At 26.0% G+C, this 14,370-nt stretch overlaps 1 protein-coding gene across 2 annotated transcripts in view; it reads right to left on the reverse strand.

The window, feature by feature from the left end:
- The window catches only part of LOC136975011 (cytochrome b5 reductase 4), a 68,781-nt gene extending 61,397 nt beyond the window's left edge, over window positions 1–7,384 (reverse strand). For both annotated transcript variants that reach the window (XM_067269999.1, XM_067270001.1), the window contains exon 1: window positions 7,274–7,384. The gene's annotated coding sequence lies outside the window, so the exon portion shown is untranslated. The remainder of the gene's footprint in view (window positions 1–7,273) is intronic.
- Between the last annotated feature and the right edge of the window lie 6,986 nt (window positions 7,385–14,370).

Below are 14,370 nucleotides of genomic sequence, written 5' to 3' on the forward strand. Positions count from 1 at the left end.
AGAGCTTCACTTAATTGTTCATTCTCTTTTGTTTCTTTGTAATGTGTATTAGTTAACAATAAAATTTTATTTTTGAGTTTGTTAATTTTGAAATTTTTCCGCTATTTTTTTTTTATCGCTACAAAATCTGATCTTTAATTATGATAAAACAATTTTACTGTTGCAATTATATATTTTCTAGTTTCGGGATTCCAAGAACAGAGGCCCGTAGGCATGTGTGCCTCACGATCCCTGTGAGTAATTTGCCATTGATTTCCAGTTATACGCTTTTTCATTTACGCGTGTTTTTCAAGACACTCCCTTTAAAAACATATATATACAAAAGTACTGAAATATCATCCGGAATACTACAAAATATAGTACATTCAATTGAATCATTTTTTTTTTCTTTCAGGTCCCTTCTCGTTTAGGGCCCCAGGCTTTGAGTCCTCTCAGCCTAATAGTCAATCCACCACTGACTGATGGGCACGTGTTAGTCTGGGGAGCTACCTCGTTTGACATTCCGTTCACTCCTAGTAGTGGTGAGAAGGATATTGGCAGCACAACGATATGTTTAGGACTTCCTGAACGTGCCGTTGTGTCACCCCCGGTCACCTTTCACGACCGAGACGTTTTCCAGGAATGTTTCCGGCACGTTGTCACAAATCTTGGCCTGACCGGTCTCGAGAATTGTCATCCATAGACCATTTGTAGAACCAAGTGGGACGATAGCTTCGAGCACCTACGAGTGTAAGGAATCTGAAGCGGCAGTTGCAACACGTGTGGCAAATCTTTGGCAGGAGAGCATACGATGCCTGTGTGCCTCCATGCCCCGACCGTACAGCCGCACATATATCCTTTTCTGTGAATTTAATTGGAGACTTTTTTGCAAAATGCTTTGACTAAGATAATGTTTTCCAGTTTTATTTTTTGAACTTTGAAAGTATCGAACACGTACACAATTTGATAAATATACAGTTATCTTACACAACGGATGGACACGGGATCCTTATGCTTGAGAAGACTGTGCTTTGGGTTTTCCAATTAATAAGTCGACGACACATTTAATGGAATCTTGGCTTGGATCTGATAAGGTGTGTCTGTTAGAAATTAGAACTTAATGATCTAAAAGAATTGTCATGTGTTATTAAAGAAAAGTTTCTCATATCTCCTTGCCGAAGACACAAAAATAGCTATCAGAAACTGCTTTAAAACGACTTCCAACTGTCAGATGTTAAGAATAACGCGAGAAAAAAATTAAAACATGTACGCTGATTGAAGAGCAGCATATAGATAAATCATAATTATAGAAGTAAGTATAGGAATCGTGTGGCATTCTACACATAAAATCGTGATACAAAGTTAAGCCATTGAAATGAATTAACGTAATTCTAGTCAGAAGATTCTTGTTTTCAAAATAATGGATAATTGTAAAGTAGTTCTGTAAAAAGTCAACATTATACATACTTTTATACACACAGAAACCCCTATTTTGATGACGATTTGAACACATATATATATATATATACCATAGAACAGTCCACTCATAAAGAAGATTATTTTCATATATCGAGATCAAACGAAGGACAGACAGACAGCTGAACGACAGTGGGAGTGTATAAGTCTGAAATTTGAAAATTGCAGCCCAATAAGGAAACCAATGATAAATTTCAGATAATTGACTTTTTAATAATAATTTTTATATATAATTAAAATTAAAAAATCATCCAAAAATTCAAAGCATTAAAAACTACATTAAAAAATCTAGAAATCAAGAATTTTACGCAATAAATTCGATTAAAAAGAATAAAATAAATTATAATTAAAATGGCTAATTATCTTCATTAATTTGTTAAATTTATTTTATTATTTATATTTAAATACCTTTTTTTAAACTGTTAAATTTATTTTTATTGCCATAAAAAACACTTTAATACCGAAATTTATCGATTCAGACAATATAACTTTCATAAAAATTTTAAAGTTATTGATCTAATGGTTCAAGATTTTTATTAAAAAGAAATATATAATAAAATAGAATTTTTTTTTTTTTTATTTTGCTTTTATTCATTTCTTTCAGATTGATTTCAAACTTTAAAATTGAATGAAATCAGTTTTATAATATTAAAAAGTTTATATAACAGCTTAAAAATTAAAACTTAATTAAGTTATTATAAAATAATTGATTCGAGTATTCCATGTTTGTAGTAATGTATCAATAAATTTAAATTAAATAACATTTAAAAATTAAAAAAAGTATACAATAACAGTACGAAAAATAACATACAATTGGGTTAGAGCTGTGAAATGAAAGCTTCGGCGTAATGAACTTTAAAGCTAAATAATGTCAAAGTGAATAAATCAAATTTCTTATACGTCAGTTAACAATTGTAATTTATAAAGAAATAATAGTTTTAATTGACTTCTATTATAGAATCCTACGAAGGGATTCAATGCCCTATGAATGAATCAGCTATAGAACCTCATGAATGAATGAACGTATGATGATGGCGATACTGCATATTCAAGAAGAGAAATACAATGCAATTAGAGAGAAGTTCAAAGGAATTTCATAAACTACAGAATAGACAATAAGTGAGTTAATGAATAAGTTGACAAAGAATTAGATCTGTTAATGATGAACAAGGATCTGGACTTGTACATGTTTCAGAGCATGAAATGCGTTACGTGTCCCATCAAATAGATTCAGCCAGCCTTATAAAATCTTGGCACGACATTTATAAACCTTATTTTTAAATATTTAATAAATGCAGTATATATTTCTATCATTTCCTTATTACATTTATCCATTATTTCTCAAAAATATATAAAGACTTTCTATATAACCCTGTATAATCTTTTCATCGGATGAATTTAAAAAATATAAATCAATTCTCAATTCTCATAAGGTGCACGTTGAAATTTATACAAAAGACGTTTAAACAATTCCCAAAATAAATTTTAATTAACAGAATGGATTACTTATTACAATTGAATCAAGACCAATGTCACATAACGTATATCAAATAAAAACTGAAATCATTTGACGATATACGTTCCAAGCCAATTATATAAAGCACTGTATACACGCACATAATCTACTAATTTTATAACGCTGTACTTTTTAAAATATACATTAATACGATTAACAAGAATCTCAAAAGACTCGCATCCTATTTACGCCTCTCAACAGGTAGTTCTCGAGCCCAGGGATTAATTAATAATAAACTCTATTCTTGATCTTTCAGTGTGTTAAATGGTGAATTGTTAGTAAAATTTTCAAGAATGTTTTAAACGGTAATCAATAAAGATTTAATACAAGTATCATTACGCTCCCTTATCACATAGGAATTTTATAATTAAATTAAAAAAAAAACAAGAGGAAAAAATTAAGAAAATAATAATAATTAAGCTTAAATTTATTTTTCAAATTTTAAGCGTGTTAAATAATGTAAATTATAGATATAGTTTAAAATAATGAAATCTGTAATGTTAAAATGTCATTTACCTTTGCCTACAAATTTAAATTATATTATATACTCTTTTAATGTAAAATATTGATTATTCTATTTTATTTTATAATAAAAAAAAAAAAATACTTTATTCTTAAAATATTTACCAAGCTGACTTTCATTTATTGTATTTTAATGGAAAGAAACGAGCCTTAGAAGTTTCTAAAGTCGTTTTCAAAGCTTACCTTGGATTATTATTATTATTATTATTATTTTTTTTTTACTTAAATTTTTTTGTATTTTATTATTCAACAAAAAGAAATTTTTAAATAAATTACAAATCTCACGAAAATGTAAAATGAATGATAACAATTTTAAAATCATGAAAGAAAATGTAGATAAAATTTTTAAAAGGTAACTTTATTAATCGAATTTGGTTAAATTAAATAAATAAATATATTTATTTTCTAATAATCGACATTAAATTTTAATCGACTGAACGAATTGTATTCATCCATTTGAATAATTTTATTTTTAACAATTAATATTCGATATTAAATAATAAAAAATGCCACCATTTTATCACATTAATATAATTTTTCCAATGAAAAAAAAAAAAAGTATTATTTATTTTATTTCAAATTAATTAATTAATTATTAAGAACTTGTTAAAATTATTTTATTTACATTTAATCAATTTATTATTATTTTTATTACTTTAAATAAACCGCACTTTACTACTGATAGAATTATGTATAACCTAATTTGTTTTCAAACGAATGCCAATACATTCCTTAGCATTTAGGTGAATAAATATACGAACATTACATAAATTTTTACGCAGGTATTTATTTATTTTATTATTTAATTTAATTCTATTAGGAATAAAACGTTTTATTTATATATTATTTATTTTTTTTTTTTACTTAACAATAAATAAGATAAAACACCAGTTTTATGAACAGATAGCCATTGTCTACTTACGATAAATAATATTTATAAGTTAGATATTAAAAGATAAATTATAAAATTAATTTTTCATCAGTTCTATATAATTTTCGGATGTAATTATACTCATTTAAGTAATAAAATACTCTTTAATATACGCCAATCGTAAATCCTCTTTTGCTCTTCACGATATTAAAAGCTTCGTTTAAATGCATTTAATCAAATACTTATATTCGAATTCGATAACTTGAATAAGTTACTCTACGTTATAATTTCTATTACTCTTGAAGACAAAAGTAGTTAGAAACACCAGGATATACTTTAGTGTATTATTGTATTTTTTACTTTGCCGTCTGTTATATAACAGAGAAAGTGTAGCGATCAGTCAAAAAATGACCCCCCCCTTCAAGATTTTTACATTTTTGTATTCGGGGACCTTAAAACGTCGAGAAATGTATAAAATATTTGAGTTTTTCCCCTATATATATATATATGTATGGATATTAGTGTTTGTGGTGTGCACGATTTTCTTCACCTAATTTGAAGCTTAATAAATCCTGTGCCTTTTATCGAAAATTTCTAACACTTTGCAGGAAGGTTTGTGTATTAGGAAGGAATATTTCTAGAAATTTTAAAGAAAATCGGACTATTGATTCGAGAGATATGGCCCAACCCCTTAACATCTCCCCAACCATTCGGAAGACCTAAAGGTAACAGTAGCAATTATTAAGGATGAAAACAAATAAAGAATGCCAAGAAAGCCAAATTTTCTTATAAAACATTATTTTCAGTTAGGCGAGTTATTTACATTCCATTTATTAATGGTTTAACTTAGATAATATATGTGGGATTATTTATTTAATATTTTCCATTTATTCATTAGGAAAAATCTATATTATTCTATAAATAATTTAAGAAATGAAGAAACTTATTCAAGAAATTATTTTTAGATATTCAACTAAGGATGGAAGGTTTATCTTACAAGTACCTCAAGTATTTTATAACACATCTTTTAATCAACCCACTGATTTATATAACACTCGTTTCATCTCTGTATAACCACGTATAATTTGAAATGTTATGTCAAATTATAATTTATGTATCCTACCATTTACATCATTTAGAATATTAATACATATATTAATATTAAACTGATCTCATTTAACAAATTTAATAAGCCGTTTAAAATAGCATGTTTGAAATATTTGTCATTTCATGCAGAACTAATGAAACATCACCTTGTGTACACTTAATTCATTTTAATAGTTTCTAGTTTAAAATTTGATGTATGTATATACAGTATGTTATTTATTATACAGAAAATATATATTTAAAAATACAAACTTTAAACATATACTGTACATATATATATATATATATTAAAAATCTTAATTTCTAATTCCCTCAATACAGTATATAAAATTAGAAAACTTGCTCATAAGATAAATTATATACACAGAATTCTTTGGTTAAAAATTGTAGGAAATTATAAATACAATATTTTATATATTTATTACAAAATAAGAACTTAATTTTAAAATCTAACTAATTAAATTTTAAATGAGTTAAATGCTTTTAAATTTCTTACATGGATTATTTATTTGTAAGTTCCCATGCACACTTAACACATTATACTTTAATAGAATGGTTTCTAAACTCAAAAAATTAAAATTAAATTGAAAATTTGAAAGGAAAAATATCCTATTAATTTAAATTAATATAAATATAAGCCTATATACTTATTTTTTTAATGCATAGACAAATGTCTAGTGTAATTTATTCATTCACTTTAACATTCTAAAAATGATTTTTCTGTAGGCTTTAAGTATTTAATTTTAAACTAAATTATCATTTATTTTTATTTTGAATGCAATTAATTAATATATATATATATATATTTTTAAATAAATAAAATAAACAAACTTAGATCCAAAAATAACTATTTGTTAATGTTAGATATTTTTGGCTTCCTAATTAAAATTTAACTAGATAATGTTTAAAATTAATGTTATTAATATATGAAATTAATGTAATTTAATATTAATTAATTAATTAAATGAAATAAATTAAATTTAATTATTAAAAACAATAAAAATTCTATTAATGCATTTTTTTTCTTTATAAAAATAAAATTAATTTTTATTTATTTATAAAGAAATTTTTAAAATTATTATTATTATTATTATTATTTAAAAAATATACACTTATAAAAATAATATATAAAAATTTATTTATCAAAAGATAAATATTTTAATATATATATTTTTAAATAAATAAAATATTAAATATTTTACAATAAGAAACTTCTTAAGTAATGTCACTTTAACAATAACTCGAGGAGAAATTTAATGTGAGAGATTTTAATTATAATTAAATTTCAAATTAATTACTACTTTCAAGAATTAATTTAAAATGTAATTAAAGTGCAATTGTAAATCAATTTTATTTATTATTATTTTTTTTTTTTTCCTCGTTTAATACCCTTAAAAATTATTAAATATATTATTATCTTTTAAAACTTTTAAAGGATATATTAAATTAAATTACAGAAAATTTAAGTATAAACATTAATATTTTAGCTTAAGAACTAACGAAAAAAAAAAATCGATTTTCGAACAAAAAAATTTATATTAATCTTCACATATCATCCATTTAAATCAATATCCTTTTGTATATTTAATTGACAGAATTTCTGCAGAATTCTGTGAAGGTATAACAATAAAACGTAATCAATACACACGATATTTTACCTTAATTTATTTATAAATCGTGTCGAATCTGAACCCTTTATAAAGAGGAGAAGAGTACATCTGCAGCATCTTGTCAACCATTCAGATGCATTGTTAACGAAGAGAAAACAATCGATAACGTTATGGAATAAATTTATATCATACCTTTTATATATATTTTAAAGAAACGAAGACTTGTAAAGTGACACACACCCTCACAGCTTTGCAATCGGATAGAACCACTTCCTGATACTACCCAGCTATACAGACTGGAACACGTGACTGACTAGTATGACGTCAACAGTCTTCCTCCAATAATCCGTAGAGGGTTTGAGAGGAAATGCAAGGCAAGGTTAGGAAAATTTTATATATATATATATATATACTTCTTGTTTTATTCTTTTGTATTATTTAAATAATTTTAAGATAATAAATGCGTACGTAAATTATTGCATTTTAAGTGTAGAAGAACACCAAATAAATAAGGGAATATCTCGCATTTTAACGTGTTTTATAATTATATTTAAGTATTTTTTAAAAGATTTTAATAAAATATTATTCTTCTGAAGTATTTTATTATGTGTAAAATAAAAATAAGATCGATATTATTTGCCTTCTTAAAAGATTTATTAATATTTATATCTGATGATTATATATATATAATGTGTTACTTTTAATTTCTTTACTGATATAAAACACGCACACATACATACACACACCTACACAGATAACTTATGCTTGCATAGCCTGTATACATACACTTTATTATATATCTTTAGTGTGCGTTTTCTGTCCGTCTGTCTGTTCTCAAAACGTATCAAAAATATAAAGAAGTAAAGAAAGTTTTTATTTTTTAAATCACCTTTTATTTACGTTAAAGTTTCTATTCCTATAGTTTTGCTGTCCGTTTAGATGTCCATTCGTAAAATTTATTAGAAATATACGAAAACGAGGGATAAAAGCGGATATTTTTTTACAGATTGTAATGACATTTTAAACAAAGTTTTTACTGTTTTTAATATAAATATTCTCGTGTAATATCTTCAAAATCATGTGTTTATTTATGTTACTGTCTGAATTCGTCAATCCAAAATTCTTAGCTTTTCCAGGAATTTAATAAAATAAGAATTGAATTTTGTTTTTTTGTTATGAAATTTTCGGTTTTATTCGTCTGTTTGTTTGTCTACTCACAAAATTTTAAGAAAATTAATTAAAAATCTGCTAGACTTAACGTTACACGTAGACAAACCATAGTGAAATATTATCAAATTTCATTTAAAAAATAAAAAAAGAATTGCTTCAATTAATACAATTAAATTTATATTATTTATATTTAATTAATCTTCTAAATAACTTCACAGATTAAAAAAAAAAAATATATTGTAACAATTTAAATTCTCAATTATATATTAAAAAAAGTATTAAATAATGTCAAATTCCAAGTAAAAAATTCAATATTTTCAGTGTAAAAACGTCTTTTAAATGCCACCACTCCATTGAATTTTAATTAAATTCAATTAAATTTTCTATCAGATAATTTTAATTGTTAAATATTCAAGGGAAAAAAATCACTCAAAATTAAATATAATTGAATAGAAATTTTTTAAAATGAATTTTCTATTTGATATTTTATAAAAATTCAATTTATTTTGTCTTATTTTTTATTTTTTAAATTCTGGTGTGACTTCAACATAAATTAATACCTTTGGGAATTGAAAAAAACTCTATAATATAATATAATATATGTATATATTTTAAAGATATTGCTATAAAACTTTATATAAAACTGAAAATATAACAACCGTACAACCTTAAAATTTAATATTGTTTTATTTATATTCTACTAGAATTTTATGTTTTAGCATTTATTAAACGTTAAAAATTTGATGATAATATTTTAAATAATTAGAAAAAGAATTATTAAATCAACGATGATGATTTTTAAGTATATTTATTCACTTAAATAAATAATTTATAATTTATTTCTTAAATTACATTCATAGAATTAGTATTATGGAGCATACATTTTTCTATATTTGACCAAAATTCTAGGCTTTCTTTTTTATTATTCTCTAGAATTTACTCCTTATAACGATCTTCTTTTAAAGCAGATGATCTTTCTGGGTCGATAAGATTTTTGATCCTTTTTCTTCTTCTTCTCCTCCTCCTCCTCCTCCTCCAGAGAACGTTTCCTCCGAAAGGTTTATACAAATATTTCGATTGATAAAATAAATAATGTATCATTTAACTATTTTGCCCATTATTTTTTCAATTATTTAGTCATAAAATCCGTCTTTTCTACGTTAATCTCGAGAACGGAGTTAAATATATGAAGAATTAGACATATAGAGAAGACCAATTGAAAATCGAGACCAGAGATATCCAACTCTGCTGTCGATTAACTATATACGAAATGCCTGTGTGAACCGGAAGTCACGTAATTTTAATTGAATGGTAAACAATTAATACAGTACGTAAAAAGAAATTTGATAGTTTGGGCGGATCTATTTCCTCATTAGTCTAATTCCCACACTTTTCGATTAACTTTGTGGACAGATGAATAGGAGGAGATACGAACAGACAAACAGACAGCCTTTTAGATAAACGAAACGATGCACAAAGTGAATATAAACTTTCAACGCTCTTAAACTCTTTTATTTTTCCATTAAGTTAGTATATTGCGTTGAGAGTTTCTAAAAGTAACGGAAGTAAAATGTGAAATCCTTCAAAGACACTTTCTCCTTTTAATTTATCAAGAAATCTTCCGGACAGACAAACCTAACGAATTACTAAAACCATGCTCTTGTTAGATTTTACTTTGTTTCATTCGATCCCCCTGCAACTCAACGTGACGAGAGTGTAAATGAGAGTGATGTGAGCAAAGTATGTACAGTATATACTCAAGACACGGAAGCATCCCATAATAATCCCCCTAAAAACCCATTAAGAACTATAAAAATAAACAATTATTTAAGGAAGCAAAATGGAAATCGTTAAAACGTTAACTTTATAGTTAAAGAGACCGAGAACATCCTTGAAGAACTGTCCTTCAATGGAGTATGAACAAGGGATCATTATATAAATGGTTAAAAAAATAAGGATGAAATCTGATAATTAATGTGAAAATTATACAAGATCTTTTTATTGAAGAAGAAATAAATTTCGATCGATTAGTCGAGTGTATAAATTGATTAAAACAACGGAGCTTATGATTACTTACAAAAAATTACAACTACTTTAAGGTGAAGATATCTTCCTCAACGGGTTATTTATAGAAGGAATGTGTCATTATGACGAGTGAAGGGTGAACGGTTTCAATGTCAATCTTTAAGTACATATCCTTGTTTTAATGGCAAGCTTAAAGGAAATGATACACAGATTTTTATAAAATTTCTTTCACTCGTTCATCAAATATTATTCTTCATGAATGCACGTTGTAAATTTTTAAGATTTAAGCTTTAAATAAGCTTAAATCTATACAAGCTACAAAATATTATCCATAAATTTTTAAGGCTTTAATATAAGATTAAATATTAAGAATGATTAAAAATAATATAATAAACATTTAAATTATCGTTCTATAAATTTATTATTTTAGTTGATGTTTTAAAATATAATTTAAATGGAGTTATTTTAAAGGATGAGGTCAAATATTATTTCTAAGAAAATCGAAAGTTTTTCTTACAAAAAAAAATATATATATATATGAGAAAATTGGAATATCGATTTATCTTAACAGCAATATCTCAGTCCACGTTACTGTATTTTTTTACTTTTATCAAGAAATTTTATTTTGCCACTCGAGGAGCCCCAAAAATGTAAAAAATCCCTCTTAAATGTGTGTGTGTGTTGAGGTCTATTTTGCATAATATATCAGGACTGGACGAATCAAAAATTTTGAAACTTGGCGGGGTTATTTCTATATATGTGCGATTGATGCTACTAAATTTTAGAGGTTAAAGGTCAAGGGAGTGAGAAGATAGAGAGGATCACGTGTCATATCTCGAGTTGGGTCAATGTAGAATTATTTTTTAACAATTCATTATAGACGGTGCCACACAATTTTAAGTTTGAATTATTGTGTCTTGAAGATTTTTAAACTTAAATATATTATTTTAAAATAAAAAAAAATTTTCATAATTTAATAAAATTACTTCTTTAAAAATTTTACACAGTAGTATAATCGAAAATTATCGGATTTCCTAATGGTCCTCTTAATCTCCTGTTCGAGTGACAGGAAAATCAAGCAGCTTTTTAAATTGGTTAGCGTTGAATTTACTCAATGTTAAATAAATTATATTTACATATAAAAATTTCGAATATTTAACAACAGTTTAATTCAATAAATCTAATACGATTTCACGATAAAATAAAATCAGGAATTAAAAAAAAATAAAATAAAATAAAATAAACTAGAAAGAAACTTGCCGCTGATTATAATTATATTAATAAAATGTCTTTTAAATAGGATTATTTTAATACCATTTAAATTATTAAATGCTGTTGCAGTGAATGAAAACAATTCGTGATTGAACGATTAGTTTCTATTGGACCACAATTTTCAAATTGAAGACCTACCCCACTGTCGTCCGTCCGTCGGTCTGTCCGCGAAGTTAGATAAATGAAAATAGAGATCGGATATAGAAAGTTTACGGATCGGAGGACCCGATTATCTGTATACAAACTTCCGGTCTGGGCCGGAAGTAACGTGATTTTTTAAAAATTAAAATAATTAAACTATTCTTTGTTTTATAAACAGAGGCTGTTGTTTATTATCTGTGTAATTTAAAAAGTGTTGCCAACTTAGGGTTTACGTATTCTACACTTTTTTTTTGTAAACTTTTGATTGATGCGAAGTACAGTACAGTACATTAGCACGTGGTTCGTAATGCATAATTAGTGCTGTGTACTGTATAAAAAATGGTAGAAATGCTAGTCGTGCTTACATTATAAAGCTTTTTAAATGTAAATTCATTTGATATTGTAATAAACTTAAATATAAACCTTAATATACTGAAGGCAAGAAAGGCTAAACCTCTCTCTGGCCTTCAGTATATTAAAGAAAGTTTTATTCAGTGCATCACTCGAGGGAATAGCCTACAACACGCTCAACGATTTTAATTTAAAAATATAATGATTAATTAATAAAACCAGCCTTAAAAACTATTTATAGCTCTTAATACACAAATGCAATAGAATAATTTGTATAACATATGTTTTTGAGGACCGTATATGAGGTTTGAACCAAATGACCCCTCCTGTCACAAGGCCTGGCTATAAGATCGTGACAATATGAGGAATATAATTCATAACTACAGAGAACTCGCGATCGATTGGTTGGAAGAAGTATTATCACATTAATAAATTTGTTTGGTGAAGGCAGGAAATGCATTATCAAACGTTTTAATATTTTACTAAGCTTTATTTAATTATGTAAAATGTTAAAAGTTTAGAACAATAGTATCTGTAGTTTCCTATAATTTCATAAAATCTTCAAAATATATTGTAAAAATGTATTTTTCAATAACGATTAACAACAACGTACGCAAATTAATCACTTGAGAAAATGTATTTTATACTTAATTATATACGAATGTGTAAAAGATTTAAAATTTTCTAGCCATTAACTTCAACTCTTAAGGATAAAATTAATTTTCATATTGACAACTACATAAAAGTACAACATCAATCCTATTTTCCTACATCTTTATACTTTGTTTTCTTTAGAATTATTTAGGAACAGCTGGAAGAAGTCAGGTCCATCTCACAGGATATAAAAAAAAGGCCCGGGAAAGTGAGATGGACCAGATGGCCTCTTCACTTCTTCCAGGCCTTTATTACATCTAGGTGTAAAAAAAAAGGCCCCTCTTAGTGTCTGCAAGAAAATGGTTAGTACTTGAATATATTGATTTCTGTAATTTTAAAAAGCACATCTAGCTTAAATGGGGTATGATTAAATTATTGATGTAGCAATTATCGTTTGTTTCTTTATTAACGACAATACAAAAAAAATATTTACACCAGTATTGGCTGCAAAGATGAAACATTAGCTTAAGAAACAACCATGCATTACGTGATTGTTACTCGTTTTCGCAAAATAAATATTAACTCAGGCGGATCCAGAATGGATAATTACTTGTATGGGTAATATAAACTGTTTTCGAGTAATTATATCCATATATTGAAGTTTATTCTGTTTAATTGCTTTATTTACAAGAGACGAATTTGCAAAGAAAAATTTTTCCTGAGTTTTTTTCCTCTCAAACTCTCTACAATATTAAAAAGAAAAAAAAATTTAAAGAATTTTCACAGTAAAGTAAATAATACACTTGATAAACTGGATGATGTTCTCATCCAGAATCCACTCTTCTAATAGAGAGCAGCATTCACAATTGTCAGTTTTTTCGTTGGAGAGAACTTAAACGAAAAAGCTGACAAGACAGATATAAACCTGACTGAAGAAATAGATATTGATTGTTCAATGTGTTTCGCTTGATTGTAAGTCATGTGGTGTTTTTTCCACACTAATTACTACTGGTTATTGTTTTTTCTTGAGATATTTGTTCCCCGATTATCGGGATTGGCGGAAGAAATTTCTGCCAGCTTTCTAATCTTCATTATTTAGAAATCACAGAAATGTAACAACTGGGAGGAAAAAATTCCATTCTCCAAAATGAAAGAACTCGCTCCTGTTGAATTTTCATGGGAGACATTATTGAGCATAAAGGTCAATGTATTTCCAGGTCGGAGTTTCATGATTAGAAATGACTTTTGAACGTTACATTTAAGTGTGAGCGTGTGTCTAAATAAAGTATTGGGAATATTTAAAGACTCTTATCCATATAACAGTAAGAAGTATTATTAATCTCATTATATTTAAAATTTATAATTGAATTATTTTTAGAACAGTAATATAAAGAAAACTTAATCTGATAGAGATGGGGCCTAAGATAATTGTGTTGTAATGTAATTTTTTTCAAAATTATATCAAGGTGAGAAATGTTACATTTGATCTTTGTTTCTCGTACACATTATTCTAAATTAATTTTGTTATAATTTCCAATATACAGTAGTGTGAAAAGGAAAAATATAAAAGAATTTGATAAAACATCTCAACATGTAATAAAATATTTTACCTATTGAGTTACCAAACTAATGTCCATTATTTTGTCAAGTGTCCGAATTACTTTCAAAATTACTGATTTTCACTATGATTGTCGTCGTCATCATCATGAATTATTCTTCATAGAAGAATAAAATAA

This window comes from Centruroides vittatus, unplaced genomic scaffold, assembly GCF_030686945.1.
Source record: "Centruroides vittatus isolate TY-2023 unplaced genomic scaffold, ASM3068694v2 contig_361, whole genome shotgun sequence".
Classification (NCBI taxonomy): Eukaryota; Metazoa; Arthropoda; class Arachnida; order Scorpiones; family Buthidae; genus Centruroides; species Centruroides vittatus.